The 19026-nt window shown below is 42.4% G+C and overlaps 1 protein-coding gene across 1 annotated transcript in view; it reads left to right on the forward strand.

Annotated features, from left to right (window-relative positions):
- Positions 1 to 15910: 15910 nt before the first annotated feature.
- The window catches only part of BRINP3 (BMP/retinoic acid inducible neural specific 3), a 365830-nt gene continuing 362714 nt past the window's right edge, over positions 15911 to 19026 (forward strand). The window contains exon 1 of the mRNA XM_060774525.2: positions 15911 to 16747. The gene's annotated coding sequence lies outside the window, so the exon portion shown is untranslated. The remainder of the gene's footprint in view (positions 16748 to 19026) is intronic.

Below are 19026 nucleotides of genomic sequence, written 5' to 3' on the forward strand. Positions count from 1 at the left end.
TTGTAGTTTGGTGAGGCACCAGTACTCTTAAGCAGAGAAAGCTAAAGACTTCGTAAAACTACAATTCCCATAACTCTATAGCATTAAGCCATGGCAGTTAAAGCAAGGTCATACTGCATTTAGTTCTACAAGCTCATAGCTGAGGGATGGGTGGGCTTTGTTCACACACACCCCTCAAAAAAAATTTCAGGTTACAAAAATTCTGGTTTACTCATTAATTTTAATCAGTCAACCAAATCCCCATGCTACATCTATGAGAAGCAAAAGCTAGCATTCCTACAGAACTGCAAGTACAATCGCAAACAAATTTTGATAATTTATTCACACTGTCATAACCTACCTTTCTGCCAGTTTACACTTCAATAGCAGCAATAACTGACATAGTGGAAGTGACCAAGTTTTAACGCCTTGCTAATTCACAGTGGAAAATGTCTTGATGTCATCATGGTAAAGGAAATAATAAAAAAGCAGAAGAAAACAGAAAGAAATGTCTGCAAATTGGGAAAATTATTGTCCTTTGTGGCCAACAAGAATTGGCTTTAAGAGGGAGCAAAGATTCAGGATCTATCACATGTGAAGAACCTTTGCACAATGATCATAATTTCAGTGCCTTGTTGAGATCTCATGCAGGATCAGGAAACACTGACCTGAAAAGTCAGCTTGAAACTGCAGCTATAAATACCCAGTATACTAGTCCTCAGATACAGAATGAACTAATAGACATTTGTGGTGACAAAAAAATGAAAAAAATGTTGAAAGATGCAATGCAGCACAGTATTTCTCTGTTTTTGGCATATGAAACTTTAGATGTGAATAATAGGGCTGGGCAGTTTCATTCGTTAATTTCGTAATTCATTATTAATTCGTTATTTTTTTTATAATGAAGCGATATTGAACCATTCAGGAGCAAGTAAAAATCAAAACGAATTTTTCAATTCGTTTCGTAATTGTTTCGAAATCGTTTTGAAATCGTTTCAAAATTGTTTCGTTATTATTTCCGCATGTCTGGTGCAAGTTTTATAGTTGTTGTTTGTTTTATCAGTGAAAAAAAAATATAATTATCACACCAACAGTCAACAACAGAGGGAGAAGGAAGCTTCAGAAGTTCCCCTGTCCCATTTGGAGGTTTTTTTTAGCGTATTGCGCGGTCGCGTCCGCCATTAACGAATCGATTCGTAATTGTTTCGTTATTGTTTCGTAATTTCTGAAATTTCTGAAATTTCGAACTTTTTTAAAGAAAAATTTCGGAATTCTTTTAAAAATCAAAACGCAAAAACCCCCTAAAAACGAATTGAGTTTAGAAACAAATTTTTCCGTGGTTGCCCAGCCCTGAATAATACTTCAGTACAGTTATCGCTCTCTGTAAGAATCGTTGATGTTGATGTTGAAGTTGCAAGACTAAAAGAAGGCTTTAGAGGTTTTGTGAGGATAAGTGGTATGACAGGTGGAGAACTTGGAGGCATTATTTTGAAAGCACTGGAAAAATGGGCTGAATTTGCAAAACTTGTGTGGACAGGGTTATAATGGAACTGTGAATATAAATGGCATATTAGTGGTGCATACACCATGATATCCAATGGGTGTCTACATCCACTGCACTACTCGCTCACTAAATCTAGCCTTAGCAAAGACTTACAGCATCCCACTTGTCAGAAGCTACCAAGAAATAATATCTTTGTGGAGTTTTTTCAAAGTATTTTCCATCAGAGTGGAATTGCTGAAGAAATATATAAAATACTGTTTCCCTGACTCAAGAGCAAACAACATGTTGATCCTTTATGAAACCTGTTCGGTTAAGCAACATGCTGCAGTTTTATGTTTTGTTGAAGTGTAGTGTGGTGGTAAGAACACTTGAAGAACTAAAAGAGGGTCCTCTATATAACAATATAGAGAAGCTGGACACTTTTTAGCTGTTCTGAATGATGAATTTGTGATAACCATACAAATTCTAAGAAAGCTTCTGTCATAATCCCTTCAGCTTAGCAAAACATATAAAGAGTAGATATAGACATTTTCTGTATTCTGCAACATGTCAGCAGTCTCTCAGAAAAAGGAAGGGAGATGTGCACAGAATCTGTGAAAGAATTTCAGATCTTTGACACAGCAAGATCAGTGGTGGGGTCTATGGGTGGAGAAGTTAGGATTCCTGCATCTGTTCAAAACATCCTTGTAAAAGAAAAATCCAGGCAACTTCACCAACATCGATGGAATATAATAGGCTAAATGTATACATACGATTTCTGGACTTTTTCTGCAGTCAGCTTCAAGAAAGGTTGACAAGGCACAGGGAAATAGTTCAGAAACTGCAAGTGTTCCTCCCCATTAATTGTGGCCATTTAAAATCCAATTTGAACAAGTGCACAGAACTTTACAATGAATGCCTCCTAGATACTGACACACTGATGGAACAGTTTGACCTGTGGTGTAAAAAATGGAAAAAAGATTACACCTGCAAAAAAAAAACCAAAAACCATCAAATGCACTGGAAACATATCTTGCCTTGTGATAGACAGGGGTTTTTTTTTCCGAATGTGAAGAAAACTGAAATGGCCCTGGAAGCTTGATTAGATTTCTGCAGCACTGCCAGTGTCAACAACTACAAATGAAAGGTCATTTTTAACTATTAAACGTTTGAAAACATGCATAAGAAGCACAATGGGGCAAGAAAAACTGGCTGGACTTGCACTCTTGAGTGTCCATTGAAGTGTATCGATGGAGCCTGATTTTTGTCAAAGTTTATTGACACAGCTTCATTGTGGTATTATTCTGTGGAATTAGGCATTGTGGTATTATTCTGTAACCACTACATTACAAATTAAGAGTCATTTCCAGGAGATTTTTTAGGCTTGAAACTTTGTAGCTAAAATAGAAATTTTATTTACGGTAATTAAGTCTATTTAAAAATATAGAATGGGTCATTGATTTTTTTTTTGTGTGTGTGTGTTATGGACCTACTCTTCATGATTCGCTTAAAAAATTGTTTCATTGTGCCCCCCCCCCTTTTTTTCTCACTACAGGCATGAGTGTAAAGGCACACTAGGACTCTATGAGAATAAGGTTTGAATTCCTGTTCAGATGTGGAAACTCATCAAATGACCTAGGGGAAATCACACTCTATGAATCTAAGATGAAGGCAATGGCAAACCTCCTCTGAAGATATATTTACAAGAAAACCTGACTTGAAGGTAAAAAGTAGCAACAGCAAACAATTGACTGTTGGCCAAAATGGCTGAAGTTTATGAGAGTAGTAACCCAAATTATTGAATAGTTAGTCACTATGTAGTTTGCCCTTCCCAATGTTTGGTGTGGTTGCAAACAATGATCTTGGAGTACTGGGTAGGAAGAAACAACAGAAGTATAAATACCCTGAAGGTACTGGATACTGTCTGAACTTAGAAAGTAAGGAATCACCAAAACATCCCAAGTGCTATATGCTATATTTCAAAGGATAAAACTGGCAACACTACTTTTAAGTATTCCTAGTTGATGAGAACTTTTAGGAACTAATGGTGGTTACCATAACTCATTAAATCACTTGACAACACATAGGTACAGGCAGTACAAAATCCAGTACTGTTTGGCTCTTATTCAGTTGAAGTTTCCACATACTTTTTGTGACATTGCATTAGGTAAAAGAAAATGGAGGAAGCAGATAGTTACTCTAGTCTGTTATATTGTTGGGTGATCAGTAGTGCTGGTGAGTTTTCTGGGTAGGTCCAGGGATAGAGAAGTTTCTTCAGGGGGAGGAATAGAAGGGCCTAACTTTGTGTGGATAGAAGTCATTCTTGTTGTTTTGTCTCTTCAATCCATTTACTACTTATGACACACTTAGCATGAGGTTTTCCTGGCAAGACCTATCTAAAGGAAGTTTAACAATGTCTTTCTCAGAGGGTGGTGAAAAGAAGCAAGGGAGTGGAGGGATGATTTATTGTTGCCACCAATTTGAAAGGAACCAGTATTCAGGAGATTTTACCCCAGTTCCCAATTTTAAAAAGAACTGGCCGATTTGCAATGGAGGTTGCCGATTAGGAACCAAATTTACCATCAAGTTGGAAGGGAGGCTGTTCAATTGCACCTCCTCCTTTATTAAGAAAGTAATAACTTAGTAGTAATTGCACTGTATATATTGTAGCGTGACTGGAGAGAAGAATGTAGATTTATTTGGTTACTTTTCCCTGCGTTTCTGCCATCACATGAGGTAAGTTGTAATATTGTGAGAAATGGCACTTTGGACGCAGAATAGCTGAGGCAATCTTCAAATAAAAGTTAACAATTTTATTAAGTACACAGCGTGTGGTTGCAAGACGTAACTTTTCCTTGTTGCACTTGGAATAATACTTGTAACTTTAACAGTTCATTCTTTCAAGTAACACAGTATCTTTCTGACGTAGAGCACTTGTTTCAGACAAAGTTTCAATACAGGGATGTTTCCCTTATTTGATCTCCCTAGATCAAATACTAAGTAAACTATTCTTTAGCCTCTCCTTAGACTAAAAGAATACCAGCTCTGTTTCACCATTCGGCTGCACTAGCCTGAGAAACTTCCACTAGCCAAACCCAGCTTTTCAAAGCCTCAAAGCTTTGCTTCACAAGTCACTCCGCCACCTTTACTTTCCTTCTCTCCCAACTCCTAACTCCTCACTCCTCTGAACCTAACTCCTGACTCCTCTGAACCTAAACCCAGACTGCTCACTCCTCTAAACCTAAACCCTAACTGATTTTTAACTGTCGTTTTTTTTTTTCAAACTCTCCCCTCTAAGCTCCTCCCACTTCCCTCTCTCCTGCATGGCAACGCACATGGAGGACTCCTCTGACTTAGGCCGCTCCAGCATTACTGCAGCCAATCTAAACACAAATACAGTTAAAATCATACAATTTATAATCAACTCCTGTACAGTGGCATATTGTGACTTGTCCAAGGGTCACCCAATGGGGTTTCATGACTAAATGAGAATTTGGACCCTGGTCTTCAGAGTTGTAGTGCAACACTCAAACTATTTGGGCATTTGGAATCCCCAAACTCATAGGAGTTATACTTTCCACTAAAATGGACTCCTGTGCAAGAATAAAACGGCTACTGCTGATTTTAAAATAAATTCTGCTGCTGGCATGGCATAGCACAAATGGTCCTAGAAGCTTGATTTTAGCAGTCAAGGCTGGTAGCTCACCAAGGGGTCAGATCTTCCTGAATGGAAAAAACCCTGCCTCTTATTGAATCATAGAATCATAGAGTTGGAAGAGACTCCATGGACCATCCAGTTCAACCCTATGCCAAGAAGCAGGGAAATCACACTCAAAGCTTGTCACACAAAACACTAGGACTGGAATTGGACAGTAGGGCTGGGCAACCACGGAAAAATTTGTTTCTAAAATCGATTTGTTTTTTGGGGGTTTTTGCATTTCGATTTTTAAAAGAATTCCGAATTTTTTCTTTTAAAAAGTTCGATATTTACGAAATTTCGTAAAATTACAAAACAATACGAAACAATTACGAAACAATTACGAATCGATGCGTTAATGGCGGATGCAACCGCGCAATACGCTAAAAAACCTCCAAATGGGATAGGGGGAACTTCTGAAGCTTCCCTCTCCCTCTGTTGTTGACTGTTGGTGTGATATTTATAATTTTTTTTCACTGATTAAACAAACAACAACTATAAAACTTGCCCCAGACATGCGGAAATAATAACGAAACGATTTCAAAACAATAACGAAACAAATACAAAACAAATTCGAAACAATTACGAAACGAATTTAAAAATTCGTTTCGTTTTTTAGGTGCTCCTGAATGGTTCGTTATTGCTTCGTTATAAAAAAAATATAACAAATTTTTAACAAATTACGAAACGAAACCGCCCAGCCCTATTGGACAGCACAAGGGAGCTAGGAATCTATTCTTAACAGTTAAAGGCTGAGGGATAACAATAGGAGAGATATACTAGTTTTGTGTGCCTTCAACTTGTTTTAGAATTGGAGCAAAACTATAATGAGGTTTCTGGAGCTGTGATTCTGTCAAGGTCATGGTTGAGCAGGGAATTTAACCTTGATCTCCAGAATTGTAGTGTAATGCTCAAACACTGGCTCCATCAGGGGAGCCCATCAATTGCTTATCCTGTAAGACAAAAATTCAAAGAAAGAGAGCATAGGATTGCGTGAATGACCTTAGAAGGTCAGGTTAGTACAAGGACACTCTCAAATCCAAAGGGACTGGAATAACCCTCACTTCTCTTTTGATGATAAGGGTGCTCTGTGTGTGTGTTTTTTAGAGACAGAGAGACTGAAATCTGAGAAGACTAGCATGAAATGAGTAAAAAGAAATTCTGCAGAGTCATGTTTTCTCCCTTGCTGAAAAATTATGCATTCTGGAACTGCAGTAGGCAGAAAGCGAGGACACTGGATGCATTAGTGCAGAAAAGGTAGACTTGAGAGATGCCTGAAGAGGGAAAAGGCTCCTCATGCAGGAGTTAAGTGCAAATTACCCTCATGCTATTGAAAAACCTGGGTCAGGCAGGAAGGTATCAGGTCTGGAAATTTCACAGCGTGGCCTTCTTTATTTAGCAATAAAAAGGAAATGAGAAAAAGACAGACAGTTTGGTGGCACTCCCTTTTCTTTCTTTAAAGCTAATTGGAGAGCAAGTGAAAGCAGGGAAATGGAGTTGGGGGATACAGAGAGAGGGGGAGAGTGAAAAGGAGAAAGAGACAGAAGGAGAGGGAGTGAGATGCATGTATTACCTGAAACCAGCATCTCTAAGCTCTACTGTTTTGTTTTTTTTTACATTTCTTTTGCATATTTTCCCCATTTAAACTGAAAAGAAGCGTTCCCCTTTCATTGTCTGTGCTCTCTCATTCTCTGCATTTCTCGATTTTGCTCCCCACCTCAAGTAATTCTGAAACTACAGTCTTCACGTACTGGTGCAGAGGGGAGCTTTTATTCCAAATTAATTAGGCTGCAAAAAGTCAGAGACAAGGCAATAGGACCGTGTGATCGATGATTTTTTTCAAAACTCATTACAACATTGGGAGGTGGGGGTGCTGCCGTTTCATTTTTAACATGTTTCTAAAGTATTGCTAGTGAAGAATTTGCTACTATAAGGGGAGTAATGACATTTCGTTATGGTTTTGTAATAACAATTGCGTAAGTGGAGAAGCTTCAAAGACTCCTTTCTCCCTCATTTTTACAGCTATTTGAGGAAAACTCGCTACAATGGTAGAACACATTGATTACTGTTAGCTCATCAAGTTTCAGCATGTTTCACTTATTCATGGATTTTTGGGGAATTTCCAAAGTTTTTATAAACAACATTTTTAAAAAAATATAGGAGCTTTCTCTTTGAATTTTCTATATAATGACGCAAGATAATATTTATTATATTGATTTACTTCTTTATTTACCCCATTTATATCCTGGAGCCACAAGGGGTGCAGTGGGTTAAACCACTGAGCGGTTGAACATGTTGACCGAAAGGTCGCCAGTTCAAATCCAGGGAGCGGTGTGAGCTCCCACTGTTAGTCCCAGCTTCTGCCAACCTAGTAGTTTGAAAACATGCAAATGTGAGTAGATCAACAGATACTGCTCCGGCAGGAAGGCAACGTTTCTCCATGCAGTCATTCCATACACATGACCCTGGAGGTGTCTATGGACAATGCTGGCTCTTCAGCTTAGAAATGGAGATGAGCACCAACTCCCAGAGTCGGACATGACTGGACTTAAAGTCCTTTTACCATATCGTGCCTTTCTCTACCTCGAAGGGGACTCAAGGTGGATTTACATATAGGCAACCATTCAATGCTTTTGGACAACATACAGTTAAAATACAGTTAAAATTTAAGAAAGAGGTTCAGAAAAAGTTAATAGAGTATGAAGGTATACGTTTATCCTGGTTTGGAAGAATAGCATTAGTAAAAATGAAAATACTACCAAAGATACATTTTATATTTAGGATGCTACCACTTCAAATCACAGAAGAAGAATTAACTAGATGGCAACAAATGATTAATAAGTACTGTAATGGACGTAAAAGAAATAGACTAAATAAACAGTTATGGTACAGATCGCAAAAGGAGGGTGGACTAGCGCTACCTAATATTAAAAAATATTATGAAGCAAGTAGATTAAGTTTGGTTATAGAAGGAATGGTTAAAAAAGAGGGAATAGATTGGCTTAGTAATGATTCAGGAAAAGTGGAAGATGAAATTTGGAATATATTTTTTAAATAGTTTACTAGAAAAGAAATGAGGGAAATTAGAAACCCAATGTTGAGCAACATACTGGAAGTATGGAACAAATACAGGGGGGAGTTAATAAAGGAGGGATCAATTATAACCCCAATAGTGATGGAAAAGAAGTTTCCAAAAAATTTTTAAAAAGTAATGGATAAAAAGTAAGGGAAATTAATTTAGATAGGATAGGGGATTGGATGAAGGTGGAAATGAAGAAGGAAATGATGTTGGAAGAGTTTAAAGAAATACAATTGTCATGGTTCCATTGTATACAACTAGAACAATGGTTAAAAAACTGGGGGAAAAATAGAAATGGAAGCCAACCCAATCAATTTGAACAAATAATACAGAAGGGAAGGGCTGTAGAAGAACATGAAAACTTGAGAGATATAATTAGTAAAATTTATAAGATATTAATTGAAATGAAGGATGAAAAAATAAAAAAGTGTACCCTTAAGGAGATTTGGGAAGAAGATTTAGGGATGAAAATAAGTGAAACAGAGTGGCAACAGTTATGGGGACAAAGACATTTTAAAAACTTATCGATACGGGTTAAAGAAAATTATTACAAGTTAATATGGAAGTGGTATTTGACACCAGTAAGAATAGCATATATGAATAAAAATAACTCAAGAAATTGATGGAGAGGTTGTCAAGAACCAGGAACATATATACACATGTGGTGGCAATGTAAATATGTAAATAATTTTTGGGAGAAAGTATTTAGAGAAATAGAAGATATAATGAATATGAAAATAGATAAAAGTCCTAGTATAGCCTTACTATCATTATATAACAATAAGCAATTGAAAAAGGAGGATAAAGAAGCGATAACAAACTTACTAACAATAGCAATAGCAAGGAATTGGAAAAAAGAAATGAATATACAAATAGAGGAGTGGTATAAGGAAGCATGGAAAATAGCAATAAATGATAAACTGACATGTATGTTAAAGGTTAAAAAAGGTATATGGAAACAAAGTGATTTTGATGCTGTATGGGGAGGATTTGTGGTAAATGGTCTAAAAAACAAGGAAGGAAAATTACCGTCACAAGAAGAAATGAGATTTTGGACAGATGATATGTAAGAATTGTGGCTTGAGACGGGTGGAGGGGAGCACTGTGGTGAAATAAAAAAGGGGAAAATGTTAAAGCAAAATAATAAAACAACATGTTAAAGAGGTTGCTGTACAAAACGTAATAGTAATAACAAATGTATAACGAATGTAATAATTGTGACAAATCAATAAAAATTATTATTAAAAAATGTTAAAATTTAAAATTAAAGCATGCTAAAACATAAAAAACATTGCATTCACTATTAAAATCCTGCCATCTACAATAGTAATCCAGGGCCGTTCCAATAATCATTGCACATATTCCGTAGCTGTCATTGCAGTATAATTAATCTCCAAAGGCTTGATCCCAAAGTCAGGTTTTTCCTTTCCTTCTGAAGGCCAGGAGGGAGGAGGCGGCTCTAATATGACTGGGGAGGGAGTTCCATAGCCAAGGGGTCACCACTGAGAAGGCCCTGTCTCTTGTCCCTGCCACTAGTGCCTGCAAAGGAGGTGGGACTGAGAGCAGGGCCTCCCCAGACAATCTTAATTTCCAAGGTGGTTCATAGGAGGAGATACATTCAGACAAGTAAGCTGGGCTGGAACTATTTAGGGCTTTATAGGATAAAGCCATCACTTTGAATTGTGTTTGGTAGCAAACTGACAGCCAGTGATGCTGGCGTAACAGGGGAAAACCTGTATGCTTCGTGTACACTGCTCCGGTGAGCAGCCTGGCTGCTGTCTGTTGGACCATTTGAAGCTTCTGAACAGTCTTCAAAGACACCCCATGTAGAGTATGTTGCAGTAGTCTGTTCAAGATGTAACCAGATCCAGGCTCAGTGATGAGTCCAGAACTCCCAAGCTGCAAACTTGTGTCTTCTGGGTAGTGTAACCTCACCCAACACCGGCTGAAACCCTATACCCTGTTTGGCCTTGCAACTGACCATGAGTGCCTCTATCTTGTCTGGATTCAATTTCAATTTGTTCACTCTCATCCAGGCCCTCACAGCTGCCAAGTATCAATTCAGAACCTGATCAGCCTCATTAGCAGTTGGTGGAAAGGTGTGATAGTTGAACGTCATCTGCATACACATGACATCAAACTCCAAAACTCCAGATGATCTCTCCCAGTGTCTTCCTGAAGTTGTTAAACAACATGGGGGACAGTACTGAGCCCTGTGGGACCCCACAAAACAATGGTTGTGGTGTCAAGCAGATGTTCCCCGACAACACCAGGAAGGACCGGAGCCACTGCAGAACAGTACCTCCTAGCTCAATTCTCCAGAGGTGGGCTATGTTATCGAAGGCCTCTGAGAAGTCCAGGAGAACCAGCAAGGACACACTACCCCTGTCAATTTATCTATGCAGATCATTCACTAAGGTGACCAAGGCTGTTTCAGTTCCTTGGCCTGGCCTAAAGCCAGACTATGCCGGATCCAGATAATCAGTTTCCTCCAAGAACACCTGGAGTTGTGAGGCTACCACATGTTCCAAGACTGCCCAAAAAGGGGAGATTGGAAACTGGCTGAAAGTTGTTCAATTGAGTGGAGTCCAGTGATGGTTTCTTCTTCTTGCTTGCATGCTGGTCGCTTCTGTGGCGAGAGAATCAGCCATCTACGAAGACGTTGCCCAGGGGATGCCCAGATGTCTTGCAATCCTGTGAGGAGGCTTCTCTCATGTCCGAAGCTCTAGGTGCTCTTACTGCCTATTACAGGAAAAACCAGCTGATCCCCAACCCATCCAAAACACAGACATGTGCCTTTCATCTCAAGAACAGAGAAGCATCCCGAGCTTTGAAGATCACCAGGGAAGGAATCCCACTGGAACATTGCAGCGCACCCAAATACCTGGGAGTCACTCTGGATTGTGCTCTTACCTACAAGAAGCACTGCCTGAACATCAAGGAAAAAGTGGGTGCTAGAAACAATATCATACGAAACTGACTGGCAAAACCTGGGAATCACAACCAGACATAGTGAAGACATCTGCCCTTGCGCTATGCTACTCTGCTGCTGAGTATGCATGCCCAGTGTGGAACACATCTCACCACACTAAAACAGTGGATGTGGCTCTTAATGAGACATGTCACATTATCATGGGATGTCTGTGCCCTACACAGTATTGCACCACCTGACATCCGCCAGGAAGTAGCAGTCAATAGTGGAAAGGACCAAGGAAGAGACATCTCCAGCTCATCCCCTGTTTGGGTATCAGCCAGCACATCAACGACTTAAATATAGAAATAGTTTTCTAAGATCTACAGAGACACTCGCTGGAACACCTCAGCAAGCGAGAGTCCAAAAGTGGCAGGCTCAAACCCAGAGCCTCAATCAATGGCTGATACCAAATGAGAGTCTCCCCCCTGGGTACACAGAGGACTGGGCGACTTGGAAGGCGCTGAACAGACTGCGCTCTGGCACCACGAGATGCAGAGCCAACCTTCAGAAATGGGGCTACAAAGTGGAATCCTCGACATGCGAATGTGGAAAGGAGCAAACCACTGACCACCTGCTTCAATGCAACCTGAGCCCTGCCACTTGCACAATGGAGGACCTTCTTGCAGCAACACCAAAGCACTCCAAGTGGCCAGATACTGGTCAAAGGACATTTAATCAACTACCAAACTCACAAAATTTGTATTTTGTCTTTTTGTTTGCTTTGTTCTGTTAGAAATGTAATATAATTTGACTGGTTGCCCTGACACGACAAATGCATTCTTCTTCTTTTATTATAGTCTCTGTTTAAATCATCTACTGATTTTAGGGTATTTTTTACTGTTTTAACAAATCTTTTTTTAAAAAGCCACAACAGCTATCTCACTGAATGTCTCTCATTTTAACCAATAGAAATTCCATTTAGGGATTCTGTCCCAGACCAGCACAGAGATTTACTTACAAGAAGTATCAGCCAGTCCTCCTCTTTGTAGATGCAACAATTTATTGGAACTCTGGCTGGCTGCTGCTGTGGAGGAACGAATCTCTCCCCTATTCTGACTGGGTCTTTTTGATGCTGAGTAGAATTCTGGGAAATGTAGTTTAGGGCAGGGCCTTTTGAATTCTCTAGCAAAGTGCTCCTCACCTTCCCAAACTACATTTCCCAAAATTCCATCTCTTTCACAGTGAACTTTGCTTTGTCCTTGCTACTTCCCCTTCCTAAGGCGAGAAGCCTTAGTGCGGTTGGTGGGGGTGAGAGACAGGGCCTTCTCGGTGGTGGCCCCAAGGCTATGGAACACCCTCCCTAGGGATATTAGATCACCCCCCTCTCTCTTAACATTTCGGAGAAAAGTTAAAACATGGTTGTTTGAGCAAGCATTTACAAATGCAGAGTAACTGACACAGGAAACCAAATGACTAGACAACGGAATTGGACAATGTTTTTAAACAAGGAGATGCTAATGTTGTTGATTTTTATTGCTTTTGTTGTGTTTTTATATTGTCTTTAGGGTTTTAATTTGTATTATGATATTATGTGTACTGATTTGTTGTAAACTGCCTTGAGTCGCGGACAGGCTGAGAAAGGTGGCATACAAATACAGTAAATAAATAAATAAATAAATAATCTATATAAATAAAAATGTAATGCTCAGTTGTGGGATTAACAGAACTCAAAAACCACTGGACGAATAGACACCAAATTTGGACACAAGACACCTAACAACCCAATGTATGTCCTTCACTAAAAAAATGATTTTTTTTTCATTTGGGAGTTGTAGTTACTGGGATTTATAGTTCACCTACAATCAAAGAACATTCTGAACCCCACCAACGATGGAATTGAACCAAACTTGGCACACAGTTCTCCCATGACCAACAGAAAATACTGGAAGGGTTTGATGGCCAGTGTCCTTTGGTTTTGGAGTTGTAGTTCACCTACATCCAGAGATCACTGTGGACTCAAACAATGATGGATCTGGACCAAACTCTACATGAATACTCAATTTGCCCAAATGTGAACACTGGTGGAGTTTGGGGAAAATAGAATCTTGGCATTTGGGAGTTGTAGTTGCTGGGATTTATAGTACACCTACAATCACAGAGCATTCTGAACCCCACCAGCAATGGAATTGAACCAAACTTGGCACACAGTTCTCCCATGACCAATAGAAAATACTGGAAGGGTTTGCTGGGCAGTGTCCTTTGGTTTTGGAGTTGTAGTTCACCTACATCCAGAGATCACTGTGGACTCAAACAATGATGGATCTGGACCAAACTCTACACGAATACTCAGTATGCCCAAATGTGAACACTGGTGGAGTTGGGGAAAATAGAATCTTGACATTTGGGTGTTGTAGTTCACCTACAATCACAGAGCATTCTGAACCCCACCAATGATAGAATTGGGCCAAACCTACCACACAGAACCCCCACGAGGGCCACAGCAATGCGTGACAGGGGACGGCTAGTAATAATAATAATAAAGGGGCAGGAGTGAGACTCACCACATGCCTTCCTAGCCCTCAGCATCTCTCAAATAGGGAGGGATAGCCAATACTCCAGAGGACAGGAGCAGGATTCAAAACGATCTTGACAGATTAGAGAGATGGGCCAAAACTAACAAAATGAAGTTCAACAGGGACAAATGCAAGATACTCCACTTTGGCAGGAAAAACGATATGCAAAGATACAGAATGGGGAACAATGCCTGGCTTGAGAGCAGTACGTGTGAAAAAGATCTTGGAGTCCTCATGGACAACAAGTTAAACATGAGCCAACAATGTGATGTGGCAGCAAAAAAAGCCAATGGGATTTTGGCCTGCATCAATAGGGAGCATAGTGTCTAGGTCCAAGGAAGTAATGCTACTCCTCTATTCTGCTTTGGTTAGACCACACCTGGAATATTGTGTCCAATTCTGGGCACCACAATTCAAGAGAGATATTGACAAGCTGGAATGTGTCCAGAGGAGGGTGACTAAAATGATCACGGGTCAGGAGAACAAGCCCTATGAGGAGCGGCTTAGGGAGCTGGGCATGTTTAGCTTGAAGAAGAGAAGGATGAGAGGAGTTATGATAACCATGTATAAATATGTGAGAGGAAGCCACAGGAGGAGGGAGCAAGCTTGTTTTCTGCTTCCTGGGATACTAGGATGCGGAACAATGGCTTCAAACTACAAGAGAGGAGATTCCATCTGAACATGAGGAAGACCTTCCTGACTGTGAGAGCCGTTCAGCAGTTGAACTCTCTGCCCCGGAGTGTGGTGGAGGCTCCTTCTTTGGAAGCTTTTCAACAGAGGCTGGATGGCCATCTGTCAGGGGTGATTTGAATGCAATATTCCTGCTTCTTGGCAGGGGGTTGGACTGGCTGGCCCATGAGGTCTCTTCCAACTCTTAGATTCTATGATTCTTGGAGACTAGGACGCGGAACAATGGCTTCAAACTACAAGAGAGGAGATTCCATCTGAACATGAGGAAGAACTTCCTGACTATGAGAGCCATTCAGCAGTGGAACTCTCTGCCCCGGAGTGTGGTGGAGGCTCCTTCTTTGGAAGCTTTTAAACAGAGGCTGGATGGCCATCTGTCAGGGGTGATTTGAATGCAATATTCATGCTTTTTGGCAGGGGGTTGGACTGGATGGCCCATGAGGTCTCTTCCAACTCTTTGATTCTATGATTCTACATGAATATTCAATATGCCCAAATGTGAACACTGGTGGAGTTTGGGGAAAATATAATCTTGACATTTGGGAGTTGTAAGGTAAAGGTAGTCCCCTGACATTAAGTCCAGTCATGTCTGACTCTGGGGTGTGGTGCTCATCTCCATTTCTAAGCCGAAGAGCCAGCGTTGTCCGTAGACACCTCCAAGGTCACGTGGCCGGTATGACTGCATGGAGCGCCGTTACCTTCCCGCCGGAGCAGTACCTATTGATCTACTCACATTTGCATGCTTTCGAACTGCTAGGTTGGCAGAAGCTAGGGCTGACAGCGGAAGCTTACACCGCTCCCCGGAATCGAACCTGTGACCTTTCGGTCAACAAGCTCAGCAGCTCAGTGCTTTAACCCACTGCACCACCGGGAGTTGTAGTTGCTGGGATTTATAGTATACCTACAATCACAGAGCATTCTGAAACCCACCAATGATAGGATTGGGCCGAACCTACCACACAGAACCCCCACGAGGGCCACAGCAACACGTGACATAAAGGAGCAGGAGGGAGACTCACCATATGCCTTCCTAGCCCTCAGCATCTCTCTTTCACAGACTAATCAGAGTGTGGTGGAGGCTCCTTCTTTGGAAGCTTTTAAGCAGAGGCTGGATGGCCATCTGTCAGGGGTGATTTGAATGCAATATTCCTGCTTCTTGGCAGGGGGTTGGACTGGATGGCCCATGAGGTCTCTTCCAACTCTTTGATTCTATGATTCTATAATAGAAGGCGGCATTTCAGAATCGCAGACTGCAGCTAGAATCAGTCTGGGGTAGGCAAAGGAGAGTTGGGAGACCCGTGACACCCCTGCTTTCCCCAGCAGCCAGACCCCACACCCACGCTGAGACGTCACGTGGGTGCCCCAGGCAGAGCAGACGAGCATCCCTCCCTCCCTCCTCTTCCCAAGAATCTCATGAACTCCCATCCCCTTTCTTACCCCCCCCCCCTCCTGTGTCATCTTCCCCACTAGGCTTCCCCAAAGGATGCAGAGTGACTGTGGCAAATGGTCTTTCCTCTGACTCGCCCACTCCACAACACCCAAGTCCTCCCAGGTCCTTAGGCAGTCCGAAAGATGCCTTTGGGCGGTATCCTCCGGTTCCTTGAACGAGGACTAATGAAACCCACGCCACTGTCAAGGCGAAAACACTGAAAGGGTCGTTCGTTCGCTCGTCAGCCTCCTCCCCTCCTCGTCTGTGCCTATGACATGCCTACAGTAGCCAGACAAGGAGCACAGGCTTTTGGATGGGGAGTGTATGGAGGCGGAGGGGGATGCTCAGAGCTTAGCAAAAGCCGACCGGAGGCTGCTTTTTGCCCTCCCCGTTCCACCTCCTCTTCTTGGTATCTCCCCACTCGGGAGACAGGAGGCGAGAGAGAGGGAGAGAAAAGGAGAGCTGCCTTTCTCTGCTCGTCTTGACTCTTAAGACACCTCGTCCTCCTCCTGGCCTCACCTTCTGGGATCCCCTTTGGCACGCTGTCCACAGCCTCCCCGCCTGGAGCTGCCTCCATCGTGACCAGTCGCATCGCTAACCTTGATATTATATATTCATTCTTTCCGCCTGTTTTTCCGCCCACCCACTCCGTCCACGCCGCGTTTGCCCGGCTGCCAGGACCCAACGCAGGTTGAGGCTGCTGCTGCTGTTTCTCCGCTGCTTCTTTGGCCGCCTCCGTCCCGTGTGAAAAACCAAAGCAACCTCTGTATCTGGAGTGCCCCTCCTCGCTGTCATTTTTTTGGGGGGAAAGCACCTCCAAGGCTTTGGGAGCTCTAGCATGGGATACCCACTCGTCTCCAAGGACAGCTTGCTGCCCGAGCGCTTCGCCTCCTGAAATTCCTCCCGGTGAGTTCCTGCTTTGGAGAAATAGCAAGAGATTTCTGCATGACACCCCCCTCCCCTTTTTGCCTGGGGGTTTGTATTATTATTATTATTATTATTATTATTATTATTATTATTATTATTGCTACTACTACTACTATTATTAATACTATTACTTATATTAATAATATTCTTAATCCATTGGGCATTGGAGATTTTCCTTCCTTCTTCACCCCCCCCCCCCCCTCTCCTTTTTCCTATCCTCCCCACTCAGCCAGACTAATAATGCGCCAAAAGCAATACCTTGGGGCTTCAAAGAGGCAAAAGACACTTTATAGGCATGGGCATGGGCATGGGCATGGGCATGGGGGGCTTGATAGTGGGGAGCTTTCTTTTCTCTCCCCCTTCTTTTTTATTTCCCCCTCCTTTGGAAGAAAAGTGTCCTGTGAGTTTGCTCTGCCAGTAGTGAACCTTGGCTTGCTCACTTGAGCCGCCTCCGGTCTCCTGACCTATGACTTTCCTCCTTCGTTTGGGTTTTTTTTTTACAGGTGCTCATAGAATCATAGAATCATAGAATCAAAGAGTTGGAAGAGATCTCATGGGCCATCCAGTCCAACCCTCTGCCAAGAAGCAGGGATATTGCATTCAAATCACCCCTGACAGATGGCCATCCAGCCTCGGCTTAAAAGCTTCCAAAGAAGGAGCCTCCACCACACTCCAGGGCAGAGAGTTCCACTGCTGAATGGCTCTCACAGTCAGGAAGTTCTTCCTCATGTTCAGATGGAATCTCCTCTCTTGTAGTTTGAAGCCATTGTTCCGCATCCTAGTCTCCAAGGAAGCAGAAAACATAGAATCATAGAATCAAAGAGTTGGAAGAGATCTCATGGGCCATCCAGTCCAACCCCCTGCCACGAAGCAGGAATATTGCATTCAAATCACCCCTGACAGATGGCCATCCATCCTCTGTTTAAAAGCTTCCAAAGAAGGAGCCTCCACCACACTCCGGGGCAGAGAGTTCCACTGCTGAACGGCTCTCACAGTCAGGAAGTTCTTCCTCATGTTCAGATGGAATCTCCTCTCTTGTAGTTTGAAGCCATTGTTCGACGTCCTAGTCTCCAGGGAAGCAGAAAACAAGCTTGCTCCCTCCTCCCTGTGGCTTCCTCTCACATATTTATACATGGCTATCATATCCCCTCTCAGCCTTCTCTTCTTCAGGCTAAACATGCCCAGCTCCTTAAGCCGTTCCTCATAGGGCTTGTTCTCCAGACCTTTTATCATTTTAGTCGCTCTCCTCTGGACACATTCCAGCTTGTCAATATCTCTCTTGAATCCATTGGGCATTGGAGATTTTCCTTCCTTCTTCACCCCCCCCCCCCCCCACCTTTTCCTATCCTCCCCACTCAGCCAGACTAATAATGCGCCAAAAGCAATACCTTGGGGCTTCAAAGAGGCAAAAGACACTTTATAGGCATGGGCATGGGCATGGGCATGGGGGGCTTGATAGTGGGGAGCTTTCTTTTCTCTCCCCCTCCTTTTTTATTTCCCCCTCCTTTGGAAGAAAAGTGTCCTGTGAGTTTGCTCTGCCAGTACTGAACCTTGGCTTGCTCACTTGAGCCGCCTCCGGTCTCCTGACCTATGACTTTCCTCCTTCGTTTGGGTCTTTTTTTTGGTTTTTTTACAGGTGGTCTGCCAAGCCACTGTCTGGAAAAAAATGGTGGTTGGGGTGAGGGGGGAGACAGATAGGAAACACTGATGCGGGGATCCCATCACCCTTGATATTATTATTATTATTATTATTATTATTATTATTATTATTATTATTATTATTATTGGGAGGTGCAAAGGATTGGCAGCCAAGCCTAAGCTCTTGCTTTTGAGGAAGGGTCTCTCTGAGCTGACTCGATTCCCTTTGGAAGCTTTTCAGAGCCTCAAGGGAGTCAGTGCCAAGAAGGACTGATTCTCTTTGCCCCTTTTTCCACCGAAAAGGGCATTCCCGAAGGCGAAGAGGTTTTGGGGGGTTGGAGGAGCCGGAGGGCGACTTTGGAGGCCAGGGATTCTCCTGCTGCAAGCAACGTGGGCAATTTCCTCTTCCTCTCTCCAGCCTCCCCCTTTCTTGATGCGGAGTCCCTTCTCGGCAGTGAAATACATGCATGTAGTACACAAAGCAAGGCAGGAGCTGGAGAGAGGGTGGCATTCTTCACCTGAAGGGGACGGGGCTCTTCACCCATTAACTGCCACTTTGGGGGGGGGGGGGGAGGGTGCACCCAACATAATCAATTAGGGGGGGCACCCAATCGAGAGCT

This window comes from Anolis sagrei, chromosome 4 (assembly GCF_037176765.1).
Source record: "Anolis sagrei isolate rAnoSag1 chromosome 4, rAnoSag1.mat, whole genome shotgun sequence".
NCBI lineage: Eukaryota > Metazoa > Chordata > Lepidosauria > Squamata > Dactyloidae > Anolis > Anolis sagrei.